This window comes from Schistocerca piceifrons, chromosome 5 (assembly GCF_021461385.2).
Source record: "Schistocerca piceifrons isolate TAMUIC-IGC-003096 chromosome 5, iqSchPice1.1, whole genome shotgun sequence".
Taxonomy (NCBI): Eukaryota; Metazoa; Arthropoda; class Insecta; order Orthoptera; family Acrididae; genus Schistocerca; species Schistocerca piceifrons.
In genome coordinates, this window is record NC_060142.1 from 429,926,451 (window position 1) to 429,949,825 (window position 23,375).

Here is a 23,375-nt window from a genome sequence, read left to right on the forward strand (position 1 = left end):
ATATAACGCTTCAGTATTATGGACACCACTATTTCGTCTTACTACGAATTCCCAAAACCGTGCGTGCTCATGGGCAATACGTGAAAAGCAATGTGGATAGAACGGACTGTCTGCAGGATTGCTCGTTGGTCAAAACGAGCGAGCATTTAAGGCAATGGATCTGCTGTCGAGAAGAACATGATAAAATGTCCGTCGACTATCCATAATCAATAAACTAGTTACATGATCCATGAATCATTTGCAAATTTTGGCACGAATCAGTTTACAGGGTGTATACACATAATTAGTGTGTGGCTAAATTTTGACCGTTTACAAACAAATTTTTCCGTCTTGTCGTTGACGGGGCATTAAACTTACTTTCTTTATTTTCTACGATCTGTGATACTGTTACTTCGAATTTATAATCTCTTCGGGTTAGTGTAGCACAGTGTCATTAGGTATTGTGCTGCAGCGTCTTCAGCTATGGAAGCTGGAGAACGTGACGACGTGGGTGAAGCTCTGGTTAAAATACTACACTCCTATTTAAGTTTCAAAGCCCTGATCAGCCTTCCAAACTCAGGTTTAAAGTGTTTCCCTACAACGACTCAGTCTAATGCTGACATGGGTCAACAAGAATGAGCACCACTGGTACACTGTTACATTACTTCCCAAACTTAGCTGGTCTGTGTATTTAATGACTTCGACGTTGGCGAGGCGTTAAATCCTACAGCAGAATGCTTGCTGTAATCCCGCAACATAGAAACTAAGCAACGGACTGTATATTGTCTTCGAACGTTTTTACTGTCAGGTAAGCTTGATAGCGTTTGATACCAAGTGATGTAGATAGTAGGCTTTGTATTCTAAAAAAGTGGCGTTCAAATTGTAGTGCAATACTGGTTTCAGTTTTCCTTGGACTACCAAATCAATTCAGGCGAATGCTGGGATGGTTTCTTCATTAAGGGCGCGGCTGATTCCCTCCCAGTACTATGTTCAGCTCAGCTAATAGTCAGTCACCACTGTTCCTTTCTTTACAGTCTCAATATTTAATTTGTTTTCGAAACTGTAAAAATTGCAGTGTACACTTTAACATTAGGTCTGCCCTATTGGACGTCGACGCGAATATATAAGGTGCGATCTAAGCGTTTCCGTTTGTCGGCGTTGCTGCGACGTATAGGTCTATGCTGTGCAGCTCGACTCCGATGCAGATATATAAGCACCGATAAGTAGGCAAGGGATTAGTGTAGCATTTGTGTCCTTCCGATGCGCGTGGTAAATGCGGAAACATGAAGTATGGCGACTACCAAATCCGTCCATACAGGACTGAAGCACTGTTGTTTTTTGGCTGCCGAGGAGAAACACCAGTAGAAATCCATCGGAGAATGAAATATGGGTGTGGGCAGCACGTCTGTCAAAAACTGCCTTTGTGGACAATGGGTACTGCTGCTTCATGACAACATATGTCCCCATATCGCAAATGTCGTAACGAAAAAGTTGCGTGAACTCAAGTGGCAGACACTGAAGCACCCGCTCTGTAGACCTGGTCTCTCCCCATGAGATTATCGAGCCTTCGATCCCTTAAAAAAGGCCTTGAAGAGTTGACGAGTCCTGTCGGATGAAGCTATGCAGCAAGCAGTTAACACTTCTTCACGCAGCAGGACACGATATTATACCAGCTTTGTGCGTCGGTGGGATGGTTACCTCTATACTCACGGCGAGTTTGCCTGATTTGCATACCGATTCTGGACTGTACGGCCTTCGAATGGAAACCTTTTGATGGCCCCCTTATATGACGAAAAAAAAAGAAGAAACATTCAACATAGCTACGGAGGCATTCGTGGATGTATCTTAGCGAAACCAGCACGCGATAGTAAAATTTTCTGACTACATTATGACATGTACTCCATGAACCCTTGTGTCTGTGTACTTGCGGGGCATCTTAAGAATGAATAATACGTTCGTGAACTGAAATGATGCTGCTACATTAGCAACTGGTTACAGGAGGGTGTCTGGCGTTGTGATAACACGTGCAGGTCATTTCTGCACGCTGTAGTCGTTAGATTGTGAGAAAGCTGGGATGCCAAGTTCATAAGAAAATCGTAAGGGATTGAGGTTGACATTTAGCAAATGATAACTAATCTGTCATAGCGTTCATTGTTTTATCAGCATTGTGAGAAGCCAACTTAGCAGGCTCGACAAAAACATTCGTCACAGCCAAGAAGAATCACGCTAATATCGTTTAATACCACCGCTAGCCTTGATAAGGGCTTCATTTCAGCAAGAAAGAGATTCAATGTGTTTCTTCATGTAGCCCATATGGAACTGGAACCAGTCGTTGCGGACTAGAAGCCGTAGATGTACCAAACTGCGGCGATGTTGACTTCATTGATTCAACTGCAGTGCAAAATAGCAGCAAAGATATACTATGGGTTTAAGAACGAATGATTTAGCGAACCAGTCAAGATGCGAAGATGCGACCGTGGGGGCGGGGGGGGGGGGGGGGGGGGGGGGGGGGGAGGGAAGGCGGCTGGCTAAGTGTTCATCAAACTAGGAACGAATCCTTGTAGCCTCGTGTGTACGGCTGTTGTCATCTTAGGAGTGTCCACAGCACACTCATCATGAGAATATGGAGGAAAGTGCAACACTTAGTCACCGAGAATGTTCAAATAAACGTCCTGGTTGATGTTCACGGTATCCCGAACGAATGGGCCCAGCTAGTGATACGAAAATACCCCGAAGACGTCACAGAAACACCTACGGCCGAACTATGCCCCCGACGTACTGCGATTTCCATTCCTTATTGGGCTAATGAGGAAGTATTGAATAGGATTGGGGAGAAGAGAAGTTTGTGGCACAACTTGACCAGAAGAAGGGATCGGTTGGTAGGACATGTTCTGAGGCATCAAGGGATCACCAATTTAGTATTGGAGGGCAGCGTGGAGGGTAAAAATCGTAGGGGGAGACCAAGAGATGAATACACTAAGCAGATTCAGAAGGATGTAGGTTGCAGTAGGTACTGGAAGATGAAAAAGCTTGCACAGGATAGAGTAGCATGAAGAGCTGCATCAAACCAGTCTCAGGACTGAAGACCACAACAACAACAACAACAACAACAACATTGGGCTGTCAGTGTCCTCGAAACCTTACGTCACTTGAAAATAGGCCAAAGCACGACTCGGACAATACGACATCCCTCCATTCATCAGCTGTACAGTTCCCGTGTTTTTGGTTCATTGAAGACGTGCAGCTTTATGTGCCGCAGTGACCTTTCCGGAGATACCAGACTTAAAACGTACATTGTACGCAGTAGCTTTCGCAATGTTCTTTCGGGTACAGATTGAGATACACCTGCATTCACTGACAGCAGCAATTCATTGAAACTGTTAGTCAGGGACAAGGCGTGACACTCGTCTCTGTCGGTTAGTACCCTTTTGCAACCACAGTTCTTACGCAGTGTTACGTGGCTGCGAACTTTACACTATTTCCTTGTAGACAGGTTGGACAGTCAGAGTTGATGCATCAACAAATAGTACATCATCTATCGCGATGTGGTCATGGGCACGTCCACACACGATAGCTCCTCTCTGCCATTTTGTTAGTTTCCACTTCGACCCATCTTGGTGCGCTGAAGCCATGTAACCGGCTGGCACATACACACAACTTCACTGCCATGACTTACGTCAGCGTTAGAAGTCACGTGTCCACCTGGTACCAGTTCTGTACAATCTACAGCGTTTGAAAATGACCAGTGTGCTCTTTTTAAATAGAGGATTAATAACTTTTCTGTTGGGCTTATGTAGTTCAGCAAGAAGACAATGAAATTTCCAGTTGTCAGTTCTGACAGTCTAACGCATATTACGATCGGTGGTAAAATATAGTCTCACAGTAAACGCGGATTTGACTCTCATAAGCGACATAGTGGGTGATAGTAAACGAAACCTGGCACCTTAATGATATACGTGTATTAACAAACATGGAAAATTTTAGCAAGAAACGTCTGCAGTCATTCTCCCCAGTACAAAGGGAAGCAACTTGTTTACCTCACTTCTTCTGAAGATGTCCCGTAGCCGTTGTACTGTTTGGTTTCTCCTCCGTCGTTCGCGAGCTCTGAAGCTTGTGCCATAAATAGCGCATAATAGTGTGACAAGTAGGTTGGATTAGATACTTCTTATAATAAGAATCGTAAAATGTTAGGATGCCAACTAATTTTGTTGTATTTAATTAATCGCACAATTAGTAAAACGATTTCTAGAGTCAGTTTATCATTAATATTCGTAACTGGGTTCCCGGCAGTTAATGTTCAAATGTGTGGTCCTAAGGGACCAAACTGCTGAGGTCATCGGTCTCTAGACTTACACACTACTTAAACTAACTTATGCTAAGAACAAGACAAGCACACATGCCCGAGGGAGGACTCGGACCTCCGGTGGGAGGGTTCGCGCAATCCTTGACATGGCGCCTCAAACCGCGCGGCCGGTGATTAATCATTACTTTCACGACTACCGCAAAAGTCAGAAAAATGCTTCACACGGTCTTATAATTAATGAGATCGCACAAGTATGTTTTCCGACTCAACTTTAACAATCAATTCCGTCTTTATGCGGAGTTGAACTTCACACGCTGGTTTGTCTGTTGCCACCTCGAAAATCGATTATAGATTGCCTGAATTAATAGAATATCGCACGTCATCCGAGGCAGTTTCTCAAAAAAATATTGCGTCTTTATATGAGATCAGATTTGATACCCGGTTCATGTATTAACTCCTCGGAAACCGGTTATTGTCCATCCTATCCACCAATAAGCACTGACGGTAACCAAAACTTGTAATTATCGTTTCCTGATGAACAGACTTACATTTGGAATTATTAATCAATAAGTTTTCAGTGCAAGTAACGCCATCAGCACGGTTGGAACTGTATTTTAACATCGAAGTTTCTCTCTCTCTCTCTCTCTCTCTCTCTCTCTCTCTCTCTCTCTCTCTCTCTCTCTCTCTCTCTGTGTGTGTGTGTGTGTGTGTGTGTGTGTGTGTGTGTGTGTGTGTGTCGTGCAGTTCGATATGACCCGTTCGTGCGCTATGTGACCAATTGGCGAGTCTTTGGATGAGGCTGCTTTTGATTCTATCTACTCCCGCCAGCCTCCCATAACAAAATCTTCCGGAACTGTGCATTATAACAAAATCTTCCAATACCGTGCTTAGCAACAAAGTGTAATAAGCGTGGGCAATTATGTGGTATAAGGGGCCACAACAGGACCATGCCTTGAACGTATAGTAACTGTCTTTTAGCACCATCTGTCTCGAGATATTGACTGGCAGAATTGTTTTCGTTTGCGCTGGTAAATTTCCTTACCAAGCGCTAGCGCTGATCGTTGCTGTGGCACATGACATGAGCAGGGCTCCCGCTGACGCATCTCTAGTGCTTGGTGCACGTCTGCCCAGGGGGCTCGCAGAGGCGCCACTGATTTCCCGGACTAATTCTGTCAGTAATGTCTGGTAGTTATATCGTCATCAGTAGTTCCTGTGCAGATACACGAATAACACTGCCTCCGAAATACCTATGATACTGGTGGCATTGATATTAAAAGGGGCCATAAAAAAAATTCCGTTTGAGGGCGTTGCTGCAGCGTATATGGAACGTACCTCGATTCCGATGCAGGTATATAAGCACTGATGTGTAGACAATGGATTAGGGTGGCATTTGTCTCTTTCAGACGTGCGAGCAATGAATACGGCAACTTGAACTATGGCGACGTTATTAACATATGCATCCAAACAGGACCAACGTGCTGTTATTCTTTTCTTGCCTGCCGAAGTGCAGACACCGGTAGACATCCATAGGAGAAAGAACAACGTGCCTCCCTCCCCCCGGGGGTCTCACGGTTCTTTCGTGAGTTCGTGTGGCGCACACGGGTCTCCGAGCTATTGCAGCTCATTATTCATTCCCTAGCTGCTTTTCCTTGTCCCTGCCCCCTCCCTCCCTATCCCCGCTCCTTCCTCGTTGCCACCTGCTTCCCCTCTCTCGGTGTTTTGCTTTATGTCGGACGTGCCTATTCTCCTGGTTTCCTGTATTGGCTGCAGTTTTGTTCCTTTCGCCTGTTCTTTCAACCTTTTGGCGTTTCGGTCCCCACTTGAGGTTTGACATCCACTTCAAAATTTTCTGTTTTTAGTGTGAGCAATATGGGGAAGAACTTCCTCCCTAACATCTACGGCGTGGGTTCCTCTCCCTTCCCCATTCCAGCCCCCTTCCACCGTGCTAGGTCACAAGCATATGTAGCCAGTCCGTGTGGTGGGGCTGTTACGTACCCATATGGCTGAGCCCCCTGACAACACAGAGATCACACTACTGATACCTGAGCTGTTCCCTCCTCGTGTATGCCAAGGAGTGGTGCTTGTCTTCTTGGATCACTGGAACTCCCGGCAACGGCCGCCGCGCCAGACGGCTCTTACTGTGGCTGGATGGCGCCCATGGGGAGAGCCCCTGGTCGGAGTGGGTGGTATCAGGGCGGATGCATGGCATGTGAAGTGTATCAAGCTGCCAAAGACCTGGCCGTTCTCACACGACCGTCTCTTCGAATGGTGAAGCATCCTTAAATGCTGTCTCGTATGATCTGGCAACCTTCCCTTCCATGGCTAAACCATGGGAGGAGGGCCAGGCTCGCCGTCTTGGGCTGAAATCTTTTCCCTGTTACCGCGTCTGTACTAGGACGGATGGGAACACATTCACCGCCACAAAGCCATTGTTTCTCGTGGAAAATATCGATGACAAGTTTGTTGAAGTGGAGTCTTAGTAAGGTGCGGTCGTCCTCCATGTTGATCAAAGCTGCTTCTGCCACCCAGTCCGCAGCTCTTCGTGCTTGTGATCGTCTTGGCAACGTCCAAGTGTCTACCACTCACCATTCTCTGAATATGGTCTAGGGAGTAATTTTTCATAGGGACCTCATCCTGCAAACTGATAAGGAACTCTGGGCTAATCTGGAGCGGCGTTGCATTCAGTTTGTTCGACGTGTGCAGAAGGGTCCCAGAGAAAACCGCACCAATACTGGCGCATTCATTCCGGCTTTCGAGGGGTATACCTTCGCAGAGGTCAAGGTTATGTGCTACAGATGTGACGTGAAGCTGTACATCCCTCCACCTATGTGGTGCTTGCGTTTTGGGCATATGTCTTCCCGCTGTACAGTGGACCCTTTGTGTTGTGACTGTGGCCACCCCGTCCATGAGGGAAGCACTTGTGTTCCACTGCCCGTGTGTGTTAATAGTGCTGACTGCCACTCCCTTCGCTCACCAGATTGCCCAGCTTACAAGATGAGAGACTCCATTTGGTGTCACTGTCTTCAACTTTTGCCTCTCTTACTTCCTTTCCTCCTCCTCCTCCTCCTCCCTCCCCCCCTCTTCCTTACCTCAGCCCCGCCCCACTCTCCCCTCCACCTCACCTGCTGTTACCATGACCTCCCATCAGGGAGTCGTCCTCCCTCTCCGGCTGAAGAAGTGCCCCTCTTCTTCGGCATCTGCCGGTGATTGGTCTCCCTCCCGGAAACCGTCTTCCTGGCGTCTCTCAGGCCAGAAGACTATTACGACCACTCGGCCACGAGGCACACCATCTGTGGGCCCCAAGGTCGCCCACTCTCTTTCGGTTCCCGATCTTGCAGTTGCCTGTACTCCCCCTGTGTCCTGCCCTCCTCCACCTCAGAAAGAAGAAGAAGAAGAAGAAGAAGAAGAAGAAGAAACATAAATCACAAGATAAGGCGTCCCCAGTGCCCCCGGAGGTTCCAACTCCCATCTCGCAACCTGAGTCTGACATTTATGGGTGTCACTCAATCCTTGTCAGTGACAACTACTGACAAAGTGACCTGACCTCCTCCTCAGCTCCTTCATGCCCACCTTGGACTCACACCACATGATCATCCAGTGGAACTGCAACGGCTACTATCGTCACCTACCGGAAACGCAACGTCTTGTCTCCTCTTATTCTGCATTCTGTCTTGTTCTCCAAAAACCGCATTTCCGTGACGACCACTCTCCCACTTTACATGGTTATCGGGCGTTCTGTTGGAACCATGCTGGCCCTGGGATAGCATCTGGTGTGGTCTGCACTTTGGTTCGCTCCGATGTCCTTAGTGACTGCATGCCCCTTTGTACCATCTTGGAAGTGATAGTGGTTAGAGTGCAAACGACTCTGGCAATCACCATTTGCAGTGTCTACCTCTCTCCAGGTAGGCCACTTGCTTATGTTGCACTACCTACCTTAATTCAGTGACTCCCGCTCCCGTTTCTCCTCTTTGGGGATTAAAGTGCCCACCATCCACTGTGGGGGAGTGTCACATCAATGGGTTGGAGTTTCCTAATCGACCAACTTATAACAGACTTCGATTTGTCTCTCCTAAACGATGATTCCCCTACCCACTTTAGTGTCTCCAATGGCACCTTCTCTGCTATCGATCTAGGGATCTCCTCCCATGCCCTCATGGCTTTCCTACATCGGTCATCCCATGATGACCTTTGTGACAGTGACGACTTCCCAGTGACACAATCGTTCCCCTGCTGCTGCCAGGCAGACAGACCCCCAAGTTGGGCATTCTGCATGGCTAATTAGCTGTCCGCTTTGACACCTCCCTCTCGAATTTCATTGATGTAGTCGTGCAAGGCATCTCTGCCGCTCTTCTTCATGCTGCTGGCACTGCTGTCCCCCTATCCACCAGGACCCCTCGTCATCGACCAGTACCGTGGTGGACCAAGGACGTCGCAGTAGCTGTATGGGACCGTCGACGGGCGCTGCAGCGATTTAAGCGAAACCCCTTCCAGACCAACCTCGTCACTTTTAAGCGTCTTCGTGCTAAGGCTCGTTACATTATTAAGGGAAGAAAAAGGAATGCTGGGACCGCTGTGTGTCCTCCCTGGGGACATATGCATCTTTATCGCAGGTTTGGTCGAAGGTCCGTAACGTTCTGGGCCGCCAGCAACAGTCAGATTTCCAGGGCCTGAACATCCAAGGAGCTTTGTGCACTGATCCATTGGTCCTCGCAGAACACCTTGTGACACACTCTGTGATGACATCGTTGTCTGCTTCCTACCCTCACGCCTTTCTCCAGCAGAAATGCAGAGTTGAACAGAACCCCCTCCATTTCATCCCACACCACGTTGAGCCCTATGCTGCTCCTTTCACTGAATAGGAATTGGTGCAGGCTCTTAGTTCTTCACGAGAGACAGTCACAGGGCCAGACTCCATTCACAATTAGATGATTCAACACTTGGACGTTCCCCAGAGGCAACAGCTCCTCAGGGTCTTCAATCACATCTAGCTCATGGGTGCCTTTCCGTCAAAATGGCGCGGTAGTATAGTTATCCCCATCCTTAAGCCCGGGAACAACCCAACGTCTCTCGACAACTTTTTTTTTGGTCATCAGTCTACTGACTGGTTTGATGCGGCCCGCCACGAATTGCTTTCCTGTGCTAACCTCTTCATCTCAGAGGAGCACTTGCAACTTACGTCCTCAATTATTTGCTTGACGTATTCCAATCTCTGTCTTCCTCTACAGTTTTTGCCCTCTACAGCTCCCTCTAGTACCATGGAAGTCATTCCCTCATGTCTTAACAGATGTCCTCTCATCCTGTCCCTTCTCCTTATCAGTGTTTTCCACATATTCCTTTCCTCTCCGATTCTGCGTAGAACCCCCTCATTTCTTACCTTATCAGTCCACCTAATTTTCAACATTCGTCTATAGCACAATATCTCAAATGCTTCGATTCTCTTCTGTTCCGGTTTTCCCACAGTCCTGTTTCACTACCATACAATGCTGTACTCCAGACATACATCCTCATAAATTTCTTCCTCAAATTAAGGCCGGTATTTGATATTAATAGACTTCTCTTGACCATAAATGCCTTTTTTGCCATAGCGAGTCTGCTTTTGATGTCCTCCTTGCTCCGTCCGTCATTGGTTATTTTACTGCGTAGGTAGCAGAATCTCTTAACTTCATTGACTTCGTGACCATCAATCCTGATAAGTTTCTCGCTGTTCTCATTTCTACTACTTCTCATTACCTTCGTCTTTCTCCGATTTACTCTCAAACCATACTGTGTACTCATTAGACCATTCCGTTCAGCAGATCATTTAATTCTTCTTCACTTTCACTCAGGATAGCAATGTCATCAGCGAATCGTATCATTGATATCCTTTCACCTTGTGTTTTAATTCCACTCCTGAACCTTTCTTTTATTTCCATCATTGCTTCCTCGATGTACAGATTGAAGAGTAGGGGCGAAAGGCTACAGCCTTGTCTTACACCCTTCTTAATACGAGCACTTCGTTCTTGATCGTCCACTCTTATTATTCCCTCTTGGTTGTTGTACATATTGTATATGACCCGTCTCTCCCTATAGTTTACACCTACTTTTTTCAGAATCTCGAACAGCTTGCAGCATTTTATATTGTCGAACGCTTTTTCCAGGTCGACAAATCCTGTGAAAGTGTCTTGATTTTTCTTTAGCCTTGCTTCCATTATTAGCCGTAACGTCAGAATTGCCTCTCTCGTCCCTTTGTTTTTCCTAAAGCCAAACTGATCGTCACCTAGCGCATTCTCAATTTTCTTTTCCATTCTTCTGTATATTATTCTTGTAAGCAGCTTCGATGCATCGAAGCTGCTTACAAGAATAATATACAGAAGAATGGAACGAAAAGTCCTCCAAAGCTCTTTTAAATTCCGATTCTGATACTGGATCCCCTATCTCTTCTAAATCGACTCCTGTTTCTTCTTTTATCACGTCAGACAAATCTTCACCCTCATAGAGGCTTTCAATGTATTCTTTCCACCTATCTGCTCTCTCCTCTGCATTTAACAGTGGAATTCCCGTTGCACTGTTAATGTTGCCACCGTTGCTTTTAATGTCACCAAAGGTTGTTTTGACTTTCCTGTATGCAGAGTCTGTCCTTCCGACAATCATATCTTTTTCGATGTCTTCACATTTTTCCTGCAGCCATTTCGTCTTTGCTTCCCTGCACTTCCTATTTATTTCATTCCTCAGCGACTTGTATTTCTGTATTCCTGATTTTCCCGGAACATGTTGGTACTTCCTCCTTTCATCAATCAACTAAAGTATTTCTTCTGTTACCCATGGTTTCTTCGCAGCTACCTTCTTTGTATCTATGTTTTCCTTCCCAACTTCTGTGATGGTCCTTTTTAGAGATGTTCATTCCTCTTCAATTGTACTGCTTACTGCGCTATTCCTTATTGCTGTATCTATAGCGTTAGAGAACTTCAAACGTATCTCGTCATTCCTTAGTACTTCCGTATCCCACTTCTTTGCGTATTGGTTCTTCCTGACTAATGTCTTGAACTTCAGCCTACTCTTCATCACTACTACATTGTGATCTGAGTCTATATCTGCTCCTGGGTACGCCTTACAATCCAGTATCTGATTTCGGAATCTCTGTCTGACCATGATGTAATCTAATTGAAATCTTCCAGTATCTCCCGGCCTTTTCCAAGTATACCTCCTCCTCTTGTGATTCTTGAACAGGGTATTCGCTATTACTAGCTGAAACTTGTTACCGAACTCAATTAGTCTTTCTCCTCTTTCATTCCTTGTCCCAAGCCCATATTCTCCTGTAACCTTTTCTTCTACTCCTTCCCCTACATCCCAGTCGCCCATGACTATTAGATTTTCGTCCCCATTTACATACTGCATTACCCTTTCAATATCCTCATACACTTTCTCTACCTGGTCATCTTCAGCTTGCGACGTCGGCATGTATACCTGAACTATTGTTGTCGGTGTTGGTCTGCTGTCGATTCTGATTAGAGCAACCCGGTCACTGAACTGTTCACAGCAACACACCCTCTGCCCTACCTTCCTATTCATAACGAATCCTACACCTGTTATAACATTTTCTGCTGCTATTACCCGTTACTCATTTGACCAGAAATCCTTGTCTTCCTTCCACTTCACTTCACTGACCCCTGCTATATCTAAATTGAGCCTTTGCATTTCCCTTTTGAGATTTTCTAGTTTCCCTACCACGTTCAAGCTTTTGACACTCCACGCCCCGACTCGTAGAACGTTATCCTTTCGTTGATTATTCAATCTTTTTCTCATGGTAACCTCCCCCTTAGCAGTCCCCTCCCGGAGATCCGAATGAGGGACTATTCCGGAATCTTTTGCCAATGGGGAGATCATGACACTTCTTCAAATACAGGCCACACTGTGTCGGCACTTCTGTCGACACATCAGTTTCCATTGCCTTCTGCATCCTCACGTTGTTGATCATTGCTGATTCTTCCGCCTTTAGGGGCAATTTCCCACCCCTAGGACAAGAGAGTGCCCTGAACCTCTATCCGCTCCTCCGCCCTCTTTGATAAGGCCGTTGGCAGAATGAGGCTGACTTCTTATGCCGGAAGTCTTCGGCCGCCAATGCTGATTATTTATCAAAATTTAGGCACTGGCGGGGATCGAACCCGGGACCGAAGACGTTTTGATTATGAATCAAAGACGCTACCCCTAGACCACGGGTGGATCCTCGACAGCTACCACCCCATTAGCCTTACGAATGTGCTTTGTAAACTGCTCGAAAGGATGGTCAACTCCCGATTATGTTGGGTACTCGAATCTCAGGGCCTTTTGTCACCATATCAGTGTGACTTCTGGGCAGGGCGATCTCGAACTGATCATTTACTCCGATTGGAATCCACCATCCGACAGGATTTTACTCACCGCTGGCACCTTGTTGAAGTTTTCTTTAACCTACATAAGGTGTATGACATGGCTTGGCGCCATCACATTTTAGTTACCCTCCATGACTGGTCCCCTTCCGATTTTTATCCGCGAGTTTTTATCTTACCGACTCCTCTGGGTTTGTGTTGGCACTTCACTCAGCACCCCTCAGATTCAGGAGAATGGTATCCCACAGGGTTCTGTGCTCAGTATCTCACTCTTCCTCATTGCCATAAATGGGCTTGAGTCCTGTGTTGGGCCTCTGGTTACCCTGGCGTTGTACGTTTACGATTTTTGCATCTGATGCAGCTCCCAATTGGTGGCGTCTGCTGAGCACCAGCTCCAAGGCGCCATCCAATGGGCTTCTGCGTGGACCACCGCCCATGGCTTCCAGTTTTCCCCCTCAAAACGCGTGCTATGCATTTTTGTCGTCAACCCACTGTACACTCTGATACAGAACTTGATTTAGGCAACCAGCTCCTCGATGTTACAGCAGTCCCGTTTCTTGAGCCTTACTTTCGATAACAAGCTGACATGGCTGCCACACATACGCCACCTAAAGACTACATGCATGTGGAGTTTAATGCTCTCCACCTCCTGGCCCACACATCCTGAGGTGCAGACTGTTCCACTCTTCTCCATCTTTACCACGCTCTGGTCTTGTCCAGACTTGATTCTGGTAGTCAGGTTTATGGCTCAGCACCTCCTTTCACTTTGAAACTCCTTGACCCTGTCCATCATTGTGGGGTGCGTCTGGCTATTGGTGCCTTTCGCACTAGTCCTGTTCAGTCTCCTCACAGAAGTGGGGATTCCTCCTCTACACATCCGATGGAGCCAAATCCTTGTTTCTTACACAGTCACCATTCGCCAATTCCCTCACCATCCGGCCAGCTGGCATGCATCTCACTACCCTCTGCCGGGATCTCCATCTGCACTCACTGGACTACACCCTGTGTCTTTCCTCTCATACCCTCACTTGGACGGTGCCTAGACCATGGATTAGGACCGATCTCTTCGAGGGCCCTAAGGCCTCTGTTGCTCCAGTGGTTTTCCAGTGTGTTGTATGTGCCATCCTTGCAGAGTTCCAGGGTGCCACCATCTTTTACACTAATAGTTCTAAGATTTATGATGAGGTGGGATAAGCTTTCACATCTCCTACTGGCTTCGAGCACCATTTGTTGCCAGGATCGTGTAGTGTATTTACAGCAGAGCTTCTAGCCATTGACAGGGCCCTCCTTTTTGTTTCTCAGGCCTCCCTCCATAGTGTTTTAATTTGTTCGTTCAGTCGTCTTTCTCTCTGTCCCAAGTCATGTGGGAAACCCAGGGAATGAATTGGCTGACCGTTTGGCTAGAGAAGCAGATACACCCCCCATTTCCTTTCACGATTCCAGCTGCGGATATGCGGATCTGCGTCAAAGCTCTCTTTGCCCAACAGTGGAATGCCATCTGGGGCTCTACTGCTCATAGTAATAAACTCCGCACAATCAAGGAGTCTACTGCATATTGGGGCACTTTTTTCCGCCCCTCTCGGAAGGAGCACACTGTTTTATGCCGTTTACGCATTAGCCGTACCCGGCTCACCCATAGTTTCATCCCATGTAACGACCTACCCCCACAATGTGGCAGTGGCGCCTGACTGACGATATCTCACATACTGATGGCATGTCCCCTTCTTTCGACTCTTTGTGCTATGTATAGACTTCCTGCTTCCTTAAATTTAATATTAGCGGACAATCCACAGATGTTTGGCCTGGTCCTCGGTTTCCTTCGTGAAAGTGGTTTTTATTTCCAGATATAAGGTTCTCCCTTAGTCCTGGAGCAGGGCCTGGTTGGTTGTAGTTGGGACTCATTTTGCAGTCTTCATGATCTGTGACCCCATGTGTCATATTAACAGATCCCTTCTTTTACTCAGGTTGTGCCATAGATTGCTTTCTTCCCCATTGCGACTCGGTACCTCATCATTAGTTACTCACTCTAGCCACCTAATATTCAACATCCCTCTGCAGCAATATGTTTCAAAAGCCTCTACTCTCTTCTTGTCTGAACTATTCGTTATCCATCTCTCACCTTCGTGCAAACAAAACTTCAGACAGATACCTTCAGAAAAGTCTTCCTGACACTTAAACTTATTCCATGTTCAAAAATTCCTCTTTTCACAAAAGCTTTTCTTATTATAGCCAGTTTGCAGTTTATATATTCTATTTTGTACGTAATCAGTTATTTTGCTTCCTAAGTAGCAAAACTCGTATATTAATATTACTGTCTCATTTGCTAATCTAATTCTCTCAGCGTCGGCTGATTCACTTTGACTATATTCCATTACCCTTCTGTTCTTTCCAAAGTCCTTTGCAGTCTGACAGAATTACAGTGTCCCCTGCATGCGGCAAAGTTGTTTTTATTTTGAACTCTAATGCTTTTTCCAACTGTCTCCTCGATTTCCTGCAGTTCCGACTCAGTGTAAGGCAGAATAACGTTCAGGAATAATACGACGTTGGTGAAAAATGTTGATGGTGAATACGATGATATAGACACTAAAAGATAATGGTACCGAAATGAAATATACGCCTTTCAAATCTTTTCTCACAAAGAATACCATAGCTGCTAACGATGCCCTTAAGTCACACCACATCAGGTTGTACAGGGGTCATCGCTGCTGCTTGCAAGAGCCGTTTATTCTTTTGATATTAATAGGAGAATTCTGCAGATTGCCTCTCCTTTCCAATTTTGTTTCGCCTTTTGGAATCTGCGTTTCCTAGTAGAGCGTTATAGAGACAGTCACTCATTGTATGTCAGAGTTTAATTTCGGCCGGAATGCACCGGAACTGCTTTTCCAGCACCTTCCAGGGAATGTTTTTTGAACTCACTGGAACAAGTCGGCACCGGAGATTTAAAATGAAGCGATGCGCAGGGGCGTTGAGCGAAGGACTTATGCTGATATCGAGCAGAAGTAGGAAGCAAAGTGACGCTGCTATAATGACAGCTGGTAACACCTGTTTATATTACGTCTTGTGATTTTTTCGTTCTCTTCTTTCTTCTTCCTCCCCCTCCCCCTCGTTCTCCCCCTCCCCCTCGTTCTCCCCCTCCCCCTCGTTCTCCCCCTCCCCCTCGTTCTCCCCCTCCCCCTCGTTCTCCCCCTCCCCCTCCTCATTCTCCCCCTCCCCCTCCTCATTCTCCCCCTCCCCCTCCTCATTCTCCCCCCCCTCCCCTCGTCATTCTCCCCCTCCCCCTCCCCCTCCTCATTCTCCCCCTCCCCCTCCTCATTCTCCCCCTCCCCCTCCTCATTCTCCCCCTCCCTCTCCTCATTCTCCCCCTCCCCCTCCTCATTCTCCCCCTCCCCCTCCCCCTCCTCATTCTCCCCCTCCCCCTCCCCCTCCCCCTCCCCCTCCTCATTCTCCCCCTCCCCCTCCGCATTCTCCCCCTCCCCCTCCGCATTCTCCCCCTCCCCCTCCTCATTCTCCCCCTCCCCCTCCGCATTCTCCCCCTCCCCCTCCGCATTCTCCCCCTCCCCCTCCCCCTCCACATTCTCCCCCTCCCCCTCCCCCTCCGCATTCTCCCCCTCCCCCTCCGCATTCTCCCCCTCCCCCTCCCCCTCCGCATTCTCCCCCTCCCCCTCCCCCTCCGCATTCTCCCCCTCCCCCTCCGCATTCTCCCCCTCCCCCTCCCCCTCCGCATTCTCCCCCTCCCCCTCCCCCTCCGCATTCTCCCCCTCCCCCTCCCCCTCCGCATTCTCCCCCTCCCCCTCCGCATTCTCCCCCTCCCCCTCCGCATTCTCCCCCTCCCCCTCCGCATTCTCCCCCTCCCACTCCGCATTCTCCCCCTCCCACTCCGCATTCTCCCCCTCCGCATTCTCCCCCTCCCACTCCGCATTCTCCCCCTCGCACCCCCCCTCCCCCTCCGCATTCTCCCCCCTCCCCCTCCGCATTCTCCCCCTCCCCCTCCGCATTCTCCCCCTCCCCCTCCTCATTCTCCCCCTCCCCCTCCTCATTCTCCCCCTCCCCCTCCTCATTCTCCCCCTCCCCCTCCCCCTCCTCATTCTCCCCCTCCCCCTCCTCATTCTCCTCCCCCTCCCCCTCCTCATTCTCCTCCCCCTCCCCCTCCCCCTCCTCATTCTCCTCCCCCTCCCCCTCCCCCTCCTCATTCTCCTCCCCCTCCCCCTCCCCCTCCCCCTCCTCATTCTCCTCCCCCTCCCCCTCCCCCTCCTCATTCTCCTCCCCCTCCCCCTCCCCCTCCCCCTCCCCCTCCTCATTCTCCTCCCCCTCCCCCTCCTCCTCCTCATTCTCCTCCCCCTCGTTTCATCGTAGGCTACAGCCTGTTACTTCAGTACCTAACAGTCTACAGTGATGTTGTCGCTCCACTTTTTCCTTGGACGGTCAATTTTTCTTTTAGCAGCTGGTAATTTATTTCTTACAATTTTCACAATCTTCCATTCATCCGTCCTGACTACATTGTCGTTCCATTCATGCTTTCTCTTATGTACCAACTCATTAATGGAGTCCACTTTATATCCTTTTCTAATGTTTTCACTTCTCTCTCAGTATATTCCTTGTAATCCTTCACAAAATTTTCATTTCCACGGTTTCCAAAAGTAGTTTTGTTTTCGGTCTTGTCTGAGCTTTACTCGTCATTGGTCTCACTTTCTTTCGTATATTCTTGCCTTTGCATCTTCTCCTATATGCCTGTTTTTTCCAGATAGTATCATTGAAACATGCTGCCACCTGATTTGTTTTTGCTACTTGTTTTTCCAACTCTTTGTCGACATTCTCGCTACTGGACTGGTCAATACCAACACTTTTAAATGTCTTTACCTGTTGAGTAATTTCTCTACTTTTAGTTTGCGTCTAATCGGTTCCAGGTCATACATTTGGTTTTTTGAGCGGATAGGACCGTTTTTAGGTTTTTGGCTGCCAGGTTAAATACATGTAAACGTTTCTGAAAGGTAACGTCACTGTTTGCCAGCAGTACTGCATCGTTAGCATAAAAAACGATTTTCATTTATTCGTCCACCAGCCTATATCCACTACCAGACAGTACCTTCTTTATCATCTCGCCCGTGAGTATATTAAAGAATAGCAGGCTGCGGCTAGTTAAACTGGAACTAATATTCGCCTGGATTTAGTTGGAATAAATGTCTTAAATTGTTTCTTTTAAGTTGGAAGGACCCCCCCCCCCCCCCATTTGTAGGGCAGGTTTACCATATCTGATAGCTGAGTCCTATCGAAAGCCTTCTGTAAGTCAATAAAACAAAGATAAGCTGATCGGTTGTATTCAATAGACTTATCTACGACCTAAGAATGAATACGTCATGCGTGTCAGACCTATCGGATCTAAAACCATACTGCTCATTTGAAAGGGTTGTAATGCTTTTTTTATTTCATATTATTTTTGTTATGAGTTTTGTTCTTAAACTTAGACTTAACCCTCTGTAGTTGGATGGGTCTTGTCTGCTTTTTTGAACATGGGAATTGTGATACTAGTTCTCAATTAGTTTGGAATTTTATTAGCGGTTATAACATTCTAACCAACTTTTTATCATTTTGATTATAAGAAATTATGTTTTAAAAGCTTTAATTTCAAAACAGTGTCTTGTAAAAAAGATTTCACGTTGTAAATTGTATAAAAAGTTTTCAAAAATAGAATCCAGTGACATTTATGGGACAGCGCCGGGGCTGGGAGGTGTGGGGCGACGGGGGCGGCCGTTGTATGGTGAAAGAGGTGTGTTCCAGCACCTAAATTAAGGACTGCTGTATATATATGATGGCACTGGAGCAGAAAATAGCTCTGCAGCCACAGGTAATACGTGATGAGCGGTAGGCATGTCCATCTTAACTGCAGCCAAATAAAGGGGCCGAAAGAAAGCGCGTCATTATTTACGGTTTCCTTCGTAAGAGTCAGATGCTAACGAAGAAATTAATTTCCTTGGCCGCGCGATTGCCGCAGCTAAATATGTATGGGGGAGGAGGCCAGCACCACTGTTATGCATTTCATCTCGGAGAAACCAAACAAATATAAGGAGCGGAGTTGCACACACACGTCCAAAATAAGTGGAAAAGCAGATAAGTCTTATCGGATGCAATGAGACAGTTATGGGTTGATAAGAAGAGCTGCGCGCAGGCAGCGGAAGGAACAAGTAGCTCCGAACTTTCCTACTTAAATTACATTCCTACTTAATCCAAAGAATGAACTGCGCCAGGCTCATTCAAAAGAGGTTGCAGCAAAACAGAGGTATCGACCTGGAAATTGGATAGCAAACATACTACAAGAGCGTGCTGAGAAGTAATGCCGCCGAATTTTTTACTTTGTCCTCAATACCGGTTCAGGTATTCCATGTCATGCACATTACTTGCTCACTTTCCTGTATCACTGATTCAAGTTGCAACCTTCTGCCGCTAGAGGGCTCCGGATCATGTAACGTGCCGGTGTATAACGTAACTACGTCGGTGCTTGAGAAGCATCGGGCTGTAATGGAGTTTCTAGCGGCAGAGAACGTGCGTCCAATTGAAATCCATAGAAGAATGAAAGTTCTGCTTGGTGCTGATTGTACAGACAATAGTAACGTGCGACGTTGGGCTGTTCATTTTCATAATGAAGGAAATAGTGGCGAACCACAATGTGTGTGACAGAGCTCAGAGTGGACGACTGCGCACAGCAGCCGACGAGACTCCACGGAATCTGGTTGACGAACTCATCACGGGAAATCGTCGGATAACACACACAGCTCTCAGGTAAGTGTGACTTATCAACAGAGCTTGTACAGGCCATCATCGCAGAACTGCGGTACACGAAACTGTGCGCAGTTCGTGCCTCGAAGCTCACTGCTGACACGAAACACAGGCTATTGGACATTTGTCAATAATTTATTTTCCGTTTTGAATGTGAGGATGATGGGTTCCTTAACAACTTTCTGATAGACGATGAAAGCTGGGCTCACCATTTTGACCCCGAAAAAGATCATCAGTGGCGTTTCGCCACAAAGGATCGTTGACGCCAAAAAGGTTGAAGCCCATGCTATCAGCAGGAGAAGTCATGTTCACAGAGTAGTGGGATGTTCAAGGTGTGATGCATTTGGAATTTATGCCTAAAGGGACCACCATAAACCCACATCCATGCACTGTGTAACACAAGAGGTGGGATAAACATTGAAAAAGTTGTTGTGAAAACAATGTTTTTAAATTGATTCGTGTTTCAGCGTCTTTTATAATTCTTTAGTTGTCTCTTAAGAGACAGATTTCGAAATCAGATTTTAGGTTCTAAGGCGTATCCCGGAGCAGATACAGGCACAGATTTAATTTAGTATTGATGGAGACTACACTGAAGTTAAACAACATCTACCGAAAGAATCTGTGGGAAGATCTGGGATACTGAAATACCAAGGAATGATGAGATGCGTTTGAAGATATCTAAAGCTGTAGATATTGCGCCAATGTATATCACAATGGGAAGTTCAGTTGAAGAGGAATGGACATCTCTAAATATGACAATTACAGATGGACAAAAAACAAAGCTACAAGGGAGATAAATGCGAAAAATCTTTGGAAACAGAATAAGTGATTCGGTTTGATGGGCGAAAGAGGAAGCATAAAAATGTTCAGCAATATGTCATTTAGGAGCGAAAATAGTAAATACAGCGAAGCCAATACGAAATGGCTGCAGATAGAATGCGAAGAAATCAAAAAATAGTCTTCGGAAGGATTGATTCAGCGCATAGAGAAATAAAAAGGGAAAATTCTGTAAAATTGAAAGCGATGGCGTCAATACTGAGAGCGCAGTAAGAATTCTGCTGTAAAGTGCAGTGGAGAGAGCGGATACGTGGAAAGGGTACACAGAAGACGTCTGTGAGGTGCAGGATTGTCTGATGACTTGATCGAAGAAGATGTTGTGTAACTCCCCGTGGTATGTGTAACATACGCATACGTCTTGTGTGTGTGTGTGTGTGTGTGTGTGGGGGGGGGGGGGTCCTAATGTTGTCTGCACAATGGAATCCTCAAGCCTACAAATGATCAAGATGACCTTGCCATTGACGTCCTATACCTAGGAATTTCCATTTAGCATATCAAACCAATTATTCATATCGAGATACTGCTAGAATGAGTCACAACTTGGACACCGTGAATTACTTCCTCTAAAAACAAGTGAACAGCGCAAGGTGTGTATAAATATTAAGTACACAATATCGAATTTCACCGTAGATGTAATTTCGAGATTGGCAGAACATACGTTGCACTTTCTTTAGATTGCCCTACCGCCCTTATTTGACGGATACAGAATTGGCTGGTAGTGATTAGCAGCGAGAAACCGAAGAACTTCAACCTGACTGGCACTTTCAAAAAATGCTCAGTGAACAAACAAATGGAACACAACACATTTCCTGCTACCATTTTCCTATCCGCCGAACCGGAGTGCGCCTATCACTTATTGAAGGAAGGACAACAGTTATACTGCACTGATGATGTGCATTCAGCGCATCAGCTACTGTTTAGATGACCTACGTGGCGTACCTGCTACACAGTAGTACTCCTAGGGTTGAAATTACCACAGTACAAGGTAGAAGCACGAGTCACGTTTTCTGATTACTCACTAGCCAGTAACAGAAATTAGACTCCAGTATTTTCCCGTAAAGAAACATTTCAATGTGTGTCAGACTCCACAGACAACTAAAAAATTGTCACTTGAGTAAACAGAACAACAAATCACTGACGGAGAAACGATTTTACGCACTCACTGTGCCGAAAGCAACACTTCTAAAAATTTAACCGCCACTTTCTCCAATGTGGTTCTCGCCCTCGAAGTCTCTCTCTCTCTCTCTCTCTCTCTCTCTCTCTCTCTCTCTCTCTCTCTCTCTCTCTCTCTCTCTGGGCAGTAAATGTCCGCTCCTGCAGGATATGACAAGTCTATTCCCAGCCTTCCTTTTGAGGAACACCTGGCCGACTTCGCCTTTTCTGTGAGTGCTCAGCCCTAATGAACTGCCAGACATGCATCACTACAGAAATTGTTAGTATGTGCTGCTAGTCAGTATCATCCATTGAAATGATTTATTGTCCGTTGTTAACAGTGTTCTAATATAAATGTAAATCTACAAGAATATTAAATGGATTAAAATCGCTCCACTCCATAACTGCCGCGGTGACACTGGTACAGCAACAGTAATAGATCTTTAGATGCAGAAAAACGTCTTGGTTGCACAGGATAGGTTTATTTAATCTTCAGATGTGAAGTGTTTCGCCTGTTCTAGGCATCATCTGAAAACAGAATAAAAACTTTTTGCCAATCGTGATCGAGGCGTCGAACGTAATTAAAAGATCCATAGAACCAGGAGGTGACACCCAGATAGCCATAGTCGATGCTTCATAACATCGATAAAATTCTTCTCTACTCGTATGCGAGGCACCAAACGTGATTGAAAGTCCCAAAGAACTGGGAGGAAACAGGAGTAAAAAATCTTCTCATTGGGAGTTGGTGTGGAAGATCCATTTTTAGAGTCAGAGTTGAACAGAGCTCTGAAAGATTGCGATTAAATAAGGTGAAAAACAGAGAACATATCTTCGAAGTTTATAAAATTATTGGAGGAATTGGCAACTAAACGACTATTCAAGTGGGTTTGCAGAATTTGTGTGTCTGGAGACATACCATCATACTTAGGGAAAAATATCATCGCAGTCTCCAAGATAACAAGTTCAGATAAGATTCTCTGATGATGACACTGCTATCCTCACTGAAAGTGAAGATCTGTAGGATCCATTGAATGAAATGAACATGCATCGAGAATAAATCGAAATAATGAGGAGTAGCAGAAATGAGATTAGCAATAAACTTAATACCAAAATTGGGGTCCATGAAGCAGATGGAGTGAAGGAATTCTGTTACTTTGAAAGCAAAATAAAGCATGACAGACGAAACGAGGACATAACAAGCAGACTGACACAGGCACCTACTCGACTGTGCACCCTGACCATGAGAAGTTAATCACAGGCAAAAAGGGCTTTCCTGGCCAAAATATGTCTACTAGTGTCAAACATTGGTCTTCATCTGAGGAAGAATTTTTTTGATAATGTACATTTGGAACGCAGCATTATGAAGAAGTGAGCCATGGAAAAACGATAAAGAATAAAATGGAAGCGTTTGAGATGCAAATCTGGTGAACTCATAAGAAATGAAGAGGTTGTCCGCATAATTGGTGAGGAGAGGAACATTCGGAAAACAATGGTAAGAAGAAGGGATATAATGGTAAGACATGTGTTAAGACGTCAAGGAACAACATCCGCGGTGCTTGAGGGAGCTGTGGAGGACAAAAACTGTAAGGGAAGTCAGAGGTTGAAATGTATACAACAAATAATTGACGTTGAGCGCAAGTGCTACTCCGATGAGAAGAGGTTGGCATAGTAGAAGACTGATGGAAAGAAAAGTGCGTAGATGCACAGTGAAACATTCTATTGTCTTCCTGATATCAGTTTTGACACTCTTCAACCGGCAGATGCAAGTGTATGACCAAGGATATCGAATAATAAACACAATCACTCGAAATCGACAATGTCATTGGTTATTAACAAATTGCTTGCTGTATTTAGTTTTTCGTAATTTTAAAGGAGGAACAGCCATCAAATTGTATTTCGTCTACTAGTATTTTTTTATTATTAACTTTTTTTACTTATTACGACACCATCAGGGAACTTACGAATAGTTCCAACTGAGGTATTAGCGT

At 46.1% G+C, this 23,375-nt stretch overlaps 1 protein-coding gene across 1 annotated transcript in view; it reads left to right on the forward strand.

Moving 5' to 3' along the window:
- LOC124797825 (hepatocyte nuclear factor 4-gamma) overlaps positions 1-23,375 on the forward strand; it is a 652,273-nt gene that overhangs the window by 409,912 nt on the left and 218,986 nt on the right. The gene's annotated exons all lie outside the window — the stretch shown is intronic.